The 12170-nt window shown below is 42.7% G+C and overlaps 2 long non-coding RNA genes across 2 annotated transcripts; one reads left to right on the top strand and one right to left on the bottom strand.

Annotated features, from left to right (window-relative positions):
• LOC149461451 (uncharacterized) lies at positions 1-471 on the bottom strand. The gene is made up of 2 exons (XR_016312863.1): positions 398-471; positions 1-290 (listed from the first exon to the last, which is right to left on the bottom strand). It is a non-coding gene; the product is annotated as an uncharacterized LOC149461451 (long non-coding RNA).
• A 2286-nt stretch (positions 472-2757) lies between these two features.
• Positions 2758-3231, top strand: LOC149461450 (uncharacterized). The gene is made up of 2 exons (XR_016312862.1): positions 2758-2834; positions 2942-3231. It is a non-coding gene; the product is annotated as an uncharacterized LOC149461450 (long non-coding RNA).
• The last annotated feature ends 8939 nt before the right edge of the window (positions 3232-12170 follow it).

Raw genomic sequence — 12170 nt, 5'->3', positions numbered from 1 at the left:
TTCAAAAATTACAAACAATATTTTATTTGATCACATAGATCATAAGGAGGTTAAACATGAGCACGGTGAACATGTCAAACAGATAAAATCATTTTTAAAAAGCACTTAGCGTCTTCATTTCAGGGTCATTTTGGCAAGTAGAGTACCATATAAGGCAATATAGGGTAATGGTGTGGTTTGATCCTAGGTTTCCATAAATCTCCAACTTGTATTAGAATGAACCATATATTCTGCAGATATGTTCTCAATATGAGCCAGGATGTGTAGAGTAGCCTCCTGGTGTGTAGAAACTGGAACATAAAAATAAAAAATAGATATATATGAAGATATGGGAGCTGAATCGCACCTAAACCACACCAAACCTCCCTATACAGTAGTCAGTGGACACTTTCATTACCTTCTCAGTTGTAAGGCTGTCATACCCGCTTCTCAAATGTGGGGACTTCCTGGGTAACCACCCCAAGTGAAACAAAAGTCCACAGTACCAAATGATTCTGGGGATATATATAAAGATTATTGTATAGATCACAGGCGTCAAGTAAAACCCTGAAAACAGAGACAAAATATAGGTATATTACCATCAATAAAGATCAAGAAGACTCCCGTCGACTTGAAATAGGATCAGGTCCTTGATGCTTGTTCAAAGGTGCATATGGGAGTGGGAAGCCAGGTAGTCACAATGCGTGAATTCCAAACACATATATTATGTATGTAGCAGGCCGTGAGTACCTGAGTCTAAATACCCAATAAAGGGTTTCCAAAAATTACTCAATCTGAGAAAGATGAAGCGGTTTAAATAGGATATGGCTTTGTCACAGCATACAATGCCTAAGTAGGATAGCGTATATATGTATATACATTATCCTCTGAAGAGGATTTCCAAAAAATTCCCCAAAAATGCAGGGTAAATTAGGCCCATATGACATACCCTCTTAACTCCATATATGCTCTATGAATCTAAACAGCAGTGAGCTAAAATACCGCTGTAATAGTAGCCTTATGGTGGTTTTCAGAGGGCCTCGTGCCTTCCTAGCAAGGAGCTGTGACACCGCCGTTCCTTCCCACCTCGTGGGCGCCGCACCCTATGAAGACGCCGAGCGTAGTGACGTCATTACGTTGACGCGTTTCGTCCGCCAATCACCGCAGACTTCGTCAGAACTGGGAGGGGACTTCATTCCTTTGCCTTATATGGTGCACTAATTGCATACCAAAAAGTCTCCACGTCGCCCTCTTGTGTTGAAAAAGTATCACTACATTCAAAAAATCCAAAGTGAATTAAAAAACATATTAAATTTAAATTGACTGCTGGCAGTAGAGAGGAGGGACCATACTGCAATAAACCAGATCATCTTTAGAGAGGATAATGGAGAAGGATAATTAATATGATTCAAGAAGGGAGGTATCAAGACCAGGTTCAAACACCTAATTTTAATATTAATCTAGTTGTTATAGAAATTTAATCTACAGTGGGAAAAGAAAGGGCCTAGTGGTTAGGTTCATACTTTGTCCAAATAAGTCCATATTTCCTTCCCATACAGAATACCCCAGTACGAGTTATAGCTCAAGGTATGTTAAAGGTTCCAGAAAATTCAATTTAAGAAAACTTTAAAATTGAGTTCTGTATTTAGTCCGTATGGGACAAGTGCACCCAGGGTATAGGTCCAGAATTTTTCTTTTTGTAGGAGGACTTTGTCAAAGTCACCTCGACGAGCTGAAATATTCAGCAAAAAAATCCCTTTCACTTTCAAGCCTTCTGTTTTACCCCCATGTACTTCTCTAAAGTGTTGTGCCAGTGGGTTCTCTTTTTCTCCCTTCCCAACGTTCCTATTTTCATTTCTGATATCTCTCAGGTGTTCACCAATCCTAGTCCTGAGGTTCCTTTTTGTTTTTCCTATGTATATCTTCTTGCATGGACATTCTATCATATATATTACTCTACTACTGGAGCAGTTAATGAAACTTTGTATCTGGAATGCCTTAGACTTATCATTATTAAAGAACGAATGAATGAAGTCCCCTCCCAGTTCTGACGAAGTCTGCGGTGATTGGCGGACGAAATGCGTCAATGTAATGACGTCACTACGCTCGGCGTCTTCATAGGGTGCGGCGCCCATGAGGTGGGAAGGAACGGCGGTGTCACAGCTCCTTGCTAGGAAGGCACGAGGCCCTCTGAAAACCACCATAAGGCTACTATTACAGCGGTTCGCAAACGGCAATCCCCTATGGGAATATACCTTCCACCGGTGGCAAGTTATTTTAGCTCACTGCTGTTTAGATTCATAGAGCATATATGGAGTTAAGAGGGTATGTCATATGGGCCTAATTTACCCTGCATTTTTGGGGAATTTTTTGGAAATCCTCTTCAGAGGATAATGTATATACATATATACGCTATCCTACTTAGGCATTGTATGCTGTGACAAAGCCATATCCTATTTAAACCGCTTCATCTTTCTCAGATTGAGTAATTTTTGGAAACCCTTTATTGGGTATTTAGACTCAGGTACTCACGGCCTGCTACATACATAATATATGTGTTTGGAATTCACGCATTGTGACTACCTGCCTTCCCACCCCCATATGCACCTTTGAACAAGCATCAAGGACCTGATCCTATTTCAAGTCGACGGGAGTCTTCTTGATCTTTATTGATGGTAATATACCTATATTTTGTCTCTGCTTTCAGGGTTTTACTTGACGCCTGTGATCTATACAATAATCTTTATATATATCCCCAGAATCATTTGGTAATGTGGACTTTGTTTCACTTGGGGTGGTTACCCAGGAAGTCCCCACATTTGAGAAGCGGGTATGACAGCCTTACAACTGAGAAGGTAATGAAAGTGTCCACTGACTACTGTATAGGGAGGTTTGGTGTGGTTTAGGTGCGATTCAGCTCCCATATCTTCATATATATCTATTTTTTATTTTTATGTTCCAGTTTCTACACACCAGGAGGCTACTCTACACATCCTGGCTCATATTGAGAACATATCTGCAGAATATATGGTTCATTCTAATACAAGTTGGAGATTTATGGAAACCTAGGATCAAACCACACCATTACCCTATATTGCCTTATATGGTACTCTACTTGCCAAAATGACCCTGAAATGAAGACGCTAAGTGCTTTTTAAAAATGATTTTATCTGTTTGACATGTTCACCGTGCTCATGTTTAACCTCCTTATGATCTATGTGATCAAATAAAATATTGTTTGTAATTTTTGAACCCATATTACTCCGCGTGGATCATTCAGTAACCTCCTTTTTCTAGGTAGGGGTGCTCTGGTCACACTACCATATTGTTTAGTATGCATTTCTTGGGTTTATGGATCCACACTTACATGTTAAGTGAGCCGGAGATATGACTATGACACTAGTCATTCGTGTCATTTCAGGTGGCCTCTTTCTGTTCTATTTTTGTGACAAACTGATCAAATCACCTGTGCAAAATAATGGAAATCCTGAAAACATGACCTGTTGGGGGTCCATGAGGACTGGAGTTGAGAAACACTGCTCTAGCTGAACTGTGAAAGAGTGCACAATGCACATTCCCGGGACAGGAGGGGGACTAGAGTGCTCATTCTTGTGGGGTTTTTTTTATTTTGGAGTTTTTATTTTTTTGGGGGGATGCATTCTGCCAGCTGCAGGTCAGATTGGGGAGGACAGTGGTGTCAGCAGCTTAACAGGTGCCCATTTGTTTGGGGAACAGAGCACTGAATTTTAATGTATTGGGGACACGGAGGTACAGTGGTACCTTTTTGGGGAAACTTAGAGGTGAGCTTACCCTTTCAAGAGTCATGATGCCCTCCCGCCTCATAACTGATAAGTAGCGAACCACCTATCCCATGCTTTGCTGAGATCTTCACAGTATGGTCTGCTGTGTGCCACACAAGGCTCTATGGAGAAATCTACTAGTGGAGATGCATATATTATTACCAGCCTAATAGTTCTCTCCCTTCTCTTTCAATGCAAATCACACAGAAAGTAAATCTGTCATGAAAGAAATGTGGCAGCTTTAATTCCTGGCCTTCTAAGTATAATGTTGAGCCTGTCCTTACTTTGATTTAAAGTGTTACTACCCAGGACCCTGAATCCACTGTATCTGGTCCCCCAAAGTACAGAGAACATGGAAATGCTATTATTTTAGTAAATATAAACTGCTAAATACCTTTTCTCACCAGTTAGAGCAGTCTTGTGACTTCTATCGGTGTCCAGCCCACCACTAGCTAAAGCTTGTAGGAGGAGTTTTTTCTTTCTGCTCTAGGAGGATGTAAATCCCCTGACCTCTGTCTGGACAGTGCTGAGTGGCCCTGTGCTGATCACATGCACTCTCCCCAAAAAAAACCCTCTCTAGCAATATACAGCAAACTGAGCATGTGCATGCCAACCGTTTAGTCTGACGATGTGGGGTTTCTTGAAAAAGGGGAGGAACAGAGAAGAAAATATCAAACTGCCTTTTTACACAATGTAGAGGATTAACCCCTTAGGTACCACAGTGGTAACAAGCATGCTTTACTGCATATACAGACTGATTTTTACTGATGTGGGATTTGTGATGGGCGCGGTGTCAGACCCCAGTCCTTCTCACCAACTTGTGAACGAAGGACTAGCCAATCTAAAACCGGTCTGTCACTTGCGTAGCAATGCCACTCTCAGCTTCACCCTGCACAAAGATTTTCCAGCTCACTGGGCCCCAATCTAGGTGCCAACAGCCTGAGAGCGATTGTTACTGGGTCAGGTTAATTACGCAATTAACCCTTCAGACTGCCACTACCACCTTTTTACAGAGAAGGAGGAAACACAAATCTTAGCAGTAACACTATGAGGTTTAAATAAGCATCTGTATACACATTGTCACTGCAGACAGATGTATCCAAAGGTTTTAAAACACAGTAGCACTCTTCAGAGACAGGGATTCTTAGTTTGCATTAAAGAGCTTTAGAAACAATTCAACACTTTTCAGAAAATAGGATTTATTACTAAAAATTTCAAAATGGTGCAATAAAAATATTTACAGAAAAGATGTAACCAATGTATATATATAAATAGAGCAATAACACAACAGAGAGATAAAATAAAGAAGTTTAAGAAGGTGGAATACTTGCAGAAGTCCTGATTTAAGCAGAGTTCAAGTGTCCTGAACAAAAGGGTAACTTTTCTCCCGAAGTTGGTTCCTGATGTTAAAAGGGAGAATCTCTTCATCTTCTCTTTCCAGGCATGACAGCCTGTTTTCTAGGAACCCAGCAGGATGTCTCCTTAAAGCAGAGAACCAATTGCCTCATTTGGGGGGGGGGGTGTTTAGGCGGAGACCCAGGCTGTGACCCAAATCCCTCCCAAGTTTATACCATGGTCAATAACCTTCCATGGGTGCATGCAGCAGCCTAGCCACTGGCAGGTTAATATGCAGAATGATATTCTGAACGTCCAGACATCAAATATGACATATCTGGCTGTGACGGTTAAAGAGATCACGCTTTCTACTCTCTGGTAGACGTTATCTAGGGGTGTAAGGTATCAGGTGACTCGCATTAAACTGACCTATCTGAATATATGCTTTGTTTTATTGTACCTTGTTCCTGCCGGGATATATGAAATTGTATGAAAAAGTGATTTCAAGTGGGATGTATGTTTTACCGCCCCTCTGGAATGCTTTCATGGCCAGTGACTGACTGGTTTATAGCTTTACGACCAGGCCAAGGCAAGGGTCTGACAGACATCATGGAACCAGCTAATTGGGTTTACAACCATGAAACGTATCCAGCTGTGCCCGATGCCCATGTGACCCCAGCATACACAAACACCACGTGCCATTCACAAAAAAGGGAGGGGGACTGATTTGGAGTGAGAATGACATTTGCAGAGTATGATCCAAATTATGGTTGTCATCGTCCATATCTGTGCGCACAATTATCACACCTCCCCTCTCAGGTGGTTGCATGGGAGGGAACTGCAATTTTCCTCCTGAAGCAACCGACACCTGCTGCTGGTTTGGCTGATCAGGACACAGATCCATTAGGCCCAGACGTTTACCTTGGGGTGATCTGGTACAACTGCACTGCTGGAGAACCCGATTCCTTCTGAGAAGGGTGCTGTTCTCCCTAGCAACACTGTTGTGCCAACAAAGTGAGTTGTTAGGGGTGAGCACCAGTCTGCTGTGACTACCCGGATATCGTGACAACTGCCATGGTGCCCACCTGTTAACAAAACACTGCTGTTCAGGGGTGTCATATGCTAACATATTCAGATGTAGCTTCTTGTCGAGGTAGAGAATGAGATTTCCCCCTCCAGTCTCATTTCTCAGGCCCAGGACTACCTCTGCCCCGAAGGTAGTGGCGTCTGTGACCCCAGCATACACACACACCACATGCCATTCAAAAAAAGGGAGGGGGACTGATTTTAAGTGAGAATGACAATTGCAGAGTATGATCCAAATTCTGGTTGTCATTGTCCATATCTGTACGCACAATTATCACAGGTTTAGTAACACTTTAATACAAATGGGAGCATACAATCGGTAAGGTCTAACAAGTATTTTCCTAAAGGCCTGTGACTTAAAGTAGTGAAGTAAGAGGGTTAGCATAACAGTCAGACAGCTAGAATCTTCAAAAGCATTGGTAGCCAGCACATTAGTCCCATGGCAGTCCACACTGCACTATTGATATTTCTTTAGTTTTTTTTTTTATTAGCAGACACGGACAGAGCCTGCTGTGATCTTTGGGTGACTGGGAGTAAATTGACTGTTTACACCCAACTACTTTTTTTTTATTATTTTCAGCAAACCCAATCGGACCCAGAGGTGGGCAGGTGTAAACAGACACAAGTCCATTTACACCCACCTGTCCATAACAATACCTTCTGAACTGGCCTGCCTGAAAAAATGACTGGTGGAATGGATTAGAATGGCCATGTGGAAGCGGCCTAAGACTATACCTTTACATTTCTTTTTTTTTTCCTATATTTTGCATTTTTGTAATTTCTAGTAATAAGTTTTTGCTCATGTTCCCCTTTGCCTAAGACTATACCTTTACATTTCTTTTTTTTTTCCTATATTTTGCATTTTTGTAATTTCTAGTAATAAGTTTTTGCTCATGTTCCCCTTTGCTTCTTAATTTTATGATGGAATTTCATATAAATTGAAAATTCTACCTTATGTGGTCCTCTGCATATCAGTCACTCTCTCAAATTAACCTATTATAATGTTTAAATTGGAGGAGAGTGTTAACAACTAAAGTACTAGCTGATTCTCGCTGATACTCTTTCAGTGCAAGAGACATGGTAGATGGAGAAAGCTTGTGTCCTGGCAGCTGGAGCTCAGAGCAATTCACTTATACCCTTAAGGCCACATGCTCACTGGGTATTTGGCCACTGTACATCCAAACCCAGCAATTTCATGCACCTGGGAGGCACAAATGCAGCATCCAGCCCCGTTGACCGTTGCCTGTCATTGTTTGTGAATGGCTGAAATACACTACACATGAGAATGCTGGGGTTGGATGCACAGGGGATAAACATTGAGTGTGCATGTGGCTAATACTGAGTCTGTCATCTCTGAGGTCATCCAAATAAGATTCAGTTGCACAACACCACAGCAGTGGTGTACATCAACCATCAAGGAGGAGCCAGAAGTCTAGTAAGTCCGAGCACTGGATTTCATTCTCACTTTGGTGGAAAGCAATGTTCCAGCCCTGTACACCATACACATCCTTGGTACGAAAAATTGGCAGGTACATTTCCTTAGCCATCAATGTCTGGACTCCTGGGCATGGTCTCTAGACCTCTGTTGAAGGTTGGGGACATGGACTTTCTGGCTTCATGGTTCAACAGAAAACTGGGTGGGTTTTTCTCCAGGTCCAAAGATCCTCTGGCCTTCATGGTAGATGCCCTGATTTATACCTTTTCTCCTCTAAAACCCCTTCCCATCACCTGCTTCATAGGATCAATATGGAAGTCATCCTGATGATTCTTATCACATCAAACTGACCCAGGCGCCCATGGTACTCAGACCTCGTTACGCTGTTGGCAGATTCTCCTTGGGCTTTCACAGATTGACCGGATTTTCTATCCCAAGGACCAGTTTACCACCCTGCTTCTTGGTCACTAGCTTAAATGCTGTTAAAGCCTAAATTCTGATGGACAGGGACCTACCTGATTCACTTGTCCCTACTTTCTTAAAGGAAGTCAAGTTCTTTCAAAGTCTACCATTGCAGCTATGGGGAAAGATTAGAGGAACTGAATTTATTCTCTCTTGAGAAGAGGAGATTAAGGGGCAATATGATCAACATGTATAAATACATCAGTGGCTCATATAGTGAACTCGGTGTAGAGTTATTCACCCTGAGGTCATCACAGAGGACAAGGGGGCACTCTACATCTGGAGGAAAAGACATTTAATCTCCAAATACGCAAAGGTTTCTTCACAGTAAGAGCTGTGAAAATGTGGAATAGACTCCCTCGAGAGTTGGTTCTGGCCAGCTCAATAGATTGCTTTAAAGGCCTGGATTATTATTATTATTATTTATTATTATACAGTATTTATAAAGCGCCAATAGTTCGCTCAGCGCTGTACATTACAAAAGGGAGACAGAACATGTGACAGAACAATACCAATACAATGCAAAACATGAGGGGATCAAGGGCTGGATTATTTCTTGGATACACAGAATATAACTAGTTACTAACATTTATAGGTAAACTTGATCCAGGGAATATCCGATTGCCTCTCGGGGGATCAGGAAGGAATTTTTTCCCCTGCAGGAGCAAATTGCATCATGCTTTGCTGGGATTATAATTTTTTTTTTCATTATTATGGTTAAACTGGATGGACTTTTGTCTTTTTTCAGCCAGACTAACTATGTGACTATGCACCTGGAATGTCTCGATGGCGCTAATCCTGTCTTTTCTCCAGTCTCTTTTGGATCAACATCTAATCTTGAGTACCATCTCTTTCAGAGACCACTTGCTTGTCATTACTTGGTGAAGGCCTTTGTGCAGGGTTTTTATTATATTGTTCCTTCTGGACATTTCTTAGTGACTCTGTGGGAGCTCAGCATGATTCTGTTGACTCTTTAAAAATCACCCCATGATTTGCTCAAGCACTAACCACACTTAACAATTAAGCACATTTAGACACCTCGAGCATTTTTTGCGGCAAAATGCTCTTCTGAACACACTGGCCCTGGGTTTTTCTTTCTGCCTGTAAACGCCTATGTGTGCATGGACACATAGGCTAACACAGAGAGACTTTTAGAGGCAGAAAAAAAGGCAAATACCCTAAAAGTGGCATTTTTGACACCTAACGTGCACAAGGCCTAAAGGCTAAATGCTTTGGCCCAGATTCCAATCCCAGTCTGCTTTAACAGCAGCCACTGATATACTGATTGTGCACATCCAAAACATTTGGAGGCTTAAGAGATCACCAGTCTGCAACACATACAGGGGGAGATTTACTAAAGCTGGTTCATTCAGAATCTTGTTCACCTCTGCATGGTAGCCAATCAGCTTGTTCAGTTAAGCTTTAGGCACCATTCACACTTGTGTGAGTTCAAAATTGTGCAATTTTCATTAAGACTTTACATTGCGACTTTAACGTGACTTTGGATGAGATTGACTTTGGCTTTGACTTGGGGCACTATTGCTCCCCCAAAACAAGGCACTATTCTCAGACTAACACCAACAATGGGGCACCATTCCTCCAATGGACACCAATGATAAGGCATGATTTCTTCCCCTGATATCAACAATAGACACTTCTCCCACAGACGCCAATGATGGGACATAATTTCTTCTACTGACACCACCCATGGGGCAACCATTCCTCCCATGGACACCAATGATAAGGCACAATTTCTTCCCATGATATCAACAATTGACACTTCTCCCACAGATGCCAATGATGGGACATAATTTCTTCCACTGACACCACCCATGGGGTAACCATTCCTCCCATGGACACCAATGATAAGGCACAATTTCTTCCCATGATATCAACAATTGACACTTCTCCCACAGACGCCAATGATGGGACATAATTTCTTCCACTGACACCACCCATGGGGCAACCATTCCTCCCATGGACACCAATGATAAGGCACAATTTCTTCCCATGATATCAACAATTGACACTTCTCCCACAGACGCCAATGATGGGACATAATTTCTTCCACTGACACCAACAATGGGGTACCATTCCTTCCATGGACACCAATGATAAGGCACAATTTCTTCCCATGATATCAACAATGGACACTTCTCCCACAGACGCCAATGATGGGACATAATTCCTTCCACTGACACCACCAATGGGGCAACCATTCCTCCCATGGACACCAATGATAAGGCACAATTTCTTCCCATGATATCAACAATTGACACTTCTTCCACAGACGCCAATGATGGGACATAATTTCTTCCACTGACACCACCCATGGGGCAACCATTCCTCCCATGGACACCAATGATAAGGCACAATTTCTTCCCATGATATCAACAATTGACACTTCTCCCACAGACGCCAATGATGGGACATAATTTCTTCCACTGACACCAACAATGGGGCACCATTCCTCCCATGGACACCAATGATAAGGCACAATTTCTTCCCATGATATCAACAATTGACACTTCTCCCACAGACGCCAATGATGGGACATAATTTGTTCCACTGACACCAACAATGGGGCACCATTACTTCCATGGACATCAATGATAAGGCACAATTTCTTCCCCTGATAGCAACAATTGACACTGCTCCTCCCACAGACACTAGTGTTGGGACACAATTCCTTCCACTGACACCAAGAATGTGGCACCATTCCTCCTATGGACACCAATGATAAGGCACGATTTCTTCGACTAATATCAACAATTGACACTGCTCCCACAGACACCAATGATGGGACACAATTCCTTCCACTGACCAACAATGGGGCACTATTCATCTGACTGACACCAAAAATGTGGGTACTATTCCCTCTGCTGACAGCAACGATGAGGCACCATTCCTTCCACTGACACCAAGGATGGAGCACTATTCCTTCCTCTGACACCAAAAATGGAGCACTATTCCTCCTCTGACACCAAAGATGGAGCACTTTTCTTTCCTCTGACAACAAAGATGGAGCACTATTCCTTCCACGGATACCAACAATTTTCACTATTCCTCCCACACATATGAATGATGAAGCATTGTTTACTCCCACTGATGCAACAGCATTTTCTCCTCACGATGGCCTTAGACTGGCCCCCGGAATGCCTGTAAGACAGTAAACTGGCCCTTTGTTTGGAAAGTTTGGAGACCCGTCTTAGGCGTTAGAGATGATTGGGGACATGGCGGTCCTCGGTTATCTCTACAGTCAGCTGCCAGGCTGCAGTCCCAAGCTCCCTGGTGGCGGGATGGGGGGATTAATTTGCCGCTAGGATTGCTTTTAAACAAAAGACCATTGCTGGTCAAAAAACATTATGCCTGTAGCTGCATGCATCATCCCGTGATAACCACTTTAAGCACTTGAGTAAAACTTTAGCATTTTCAGTTTAAAACTTTCTATGCTGTTGGCTCATGCTCTCTCAACACTGCTTCCCTGAACTTCCAGTCTTCACAGGAAACAGTGAATAGTGCAGTCTCCAGCCAGTCTGTAAGCTTTCAGGGGAAGGGGCATGGGCTTGCCATCTAGGCTATAGGGCTGTTTGTTTCTAAACACAGTGAAGAGAGACACAGCTCTAGTCCCTGCATGAAAGGTTGATTACATAGGACGCTGCAAGAAAAAGAAACCACCCTGAAACAGAAAACCTGGGGCAGTGGTCATGACACCAGCTTAAACTGGAGCATAGGCTAGGAATAAAAGAGAGAGAGGCTGCATACTCAGTAAGTGATTGCTGAAAGTGCTTATAAACCTACCTAGGTGAATAGAGAAGCCAAACACCACATGTGAAATTATTATTATTATACAGTATTTATATAGCACCAAAAAGTTTGCTCAGCCCTGTACAGAGTAATGGGGGACAGTACATGAGACAATACAGTAATAAAACAGTATACGAGGGGTTCAAGGGCCCTGCTCTTTCAAGCTTACAATCTAGGAGGGAGGGGATAGTGGCACAGGAGAAAGTGGCTGTGGGGGATGGAGTGGTAGGAGGAGTGGAGGAGATCGGCTGTTAGGTGAGGGTGGG

Source organism: Staurois parvus, unplaced genomic scaffold (assembly GCF_062004578.1).
Source record: "Staurois parvus isolate SC_StPar_1 unplaced genomic scaffold, SC_StPar_1.0 ptg000202l, whole genome shotgun sequence".
In the NCBI taxonomy this organism is placed as follows: Eukaryota; Metazoa; Chordata; class Amphibia; order Anura; family Ranidae; genus Staurois; species Staurois parvus.
The sequence above is the reverse complement of the archived record's forward strand: the minus strand, read 5'-3'. Positions and strand labels throughout refer to the sequence as shown.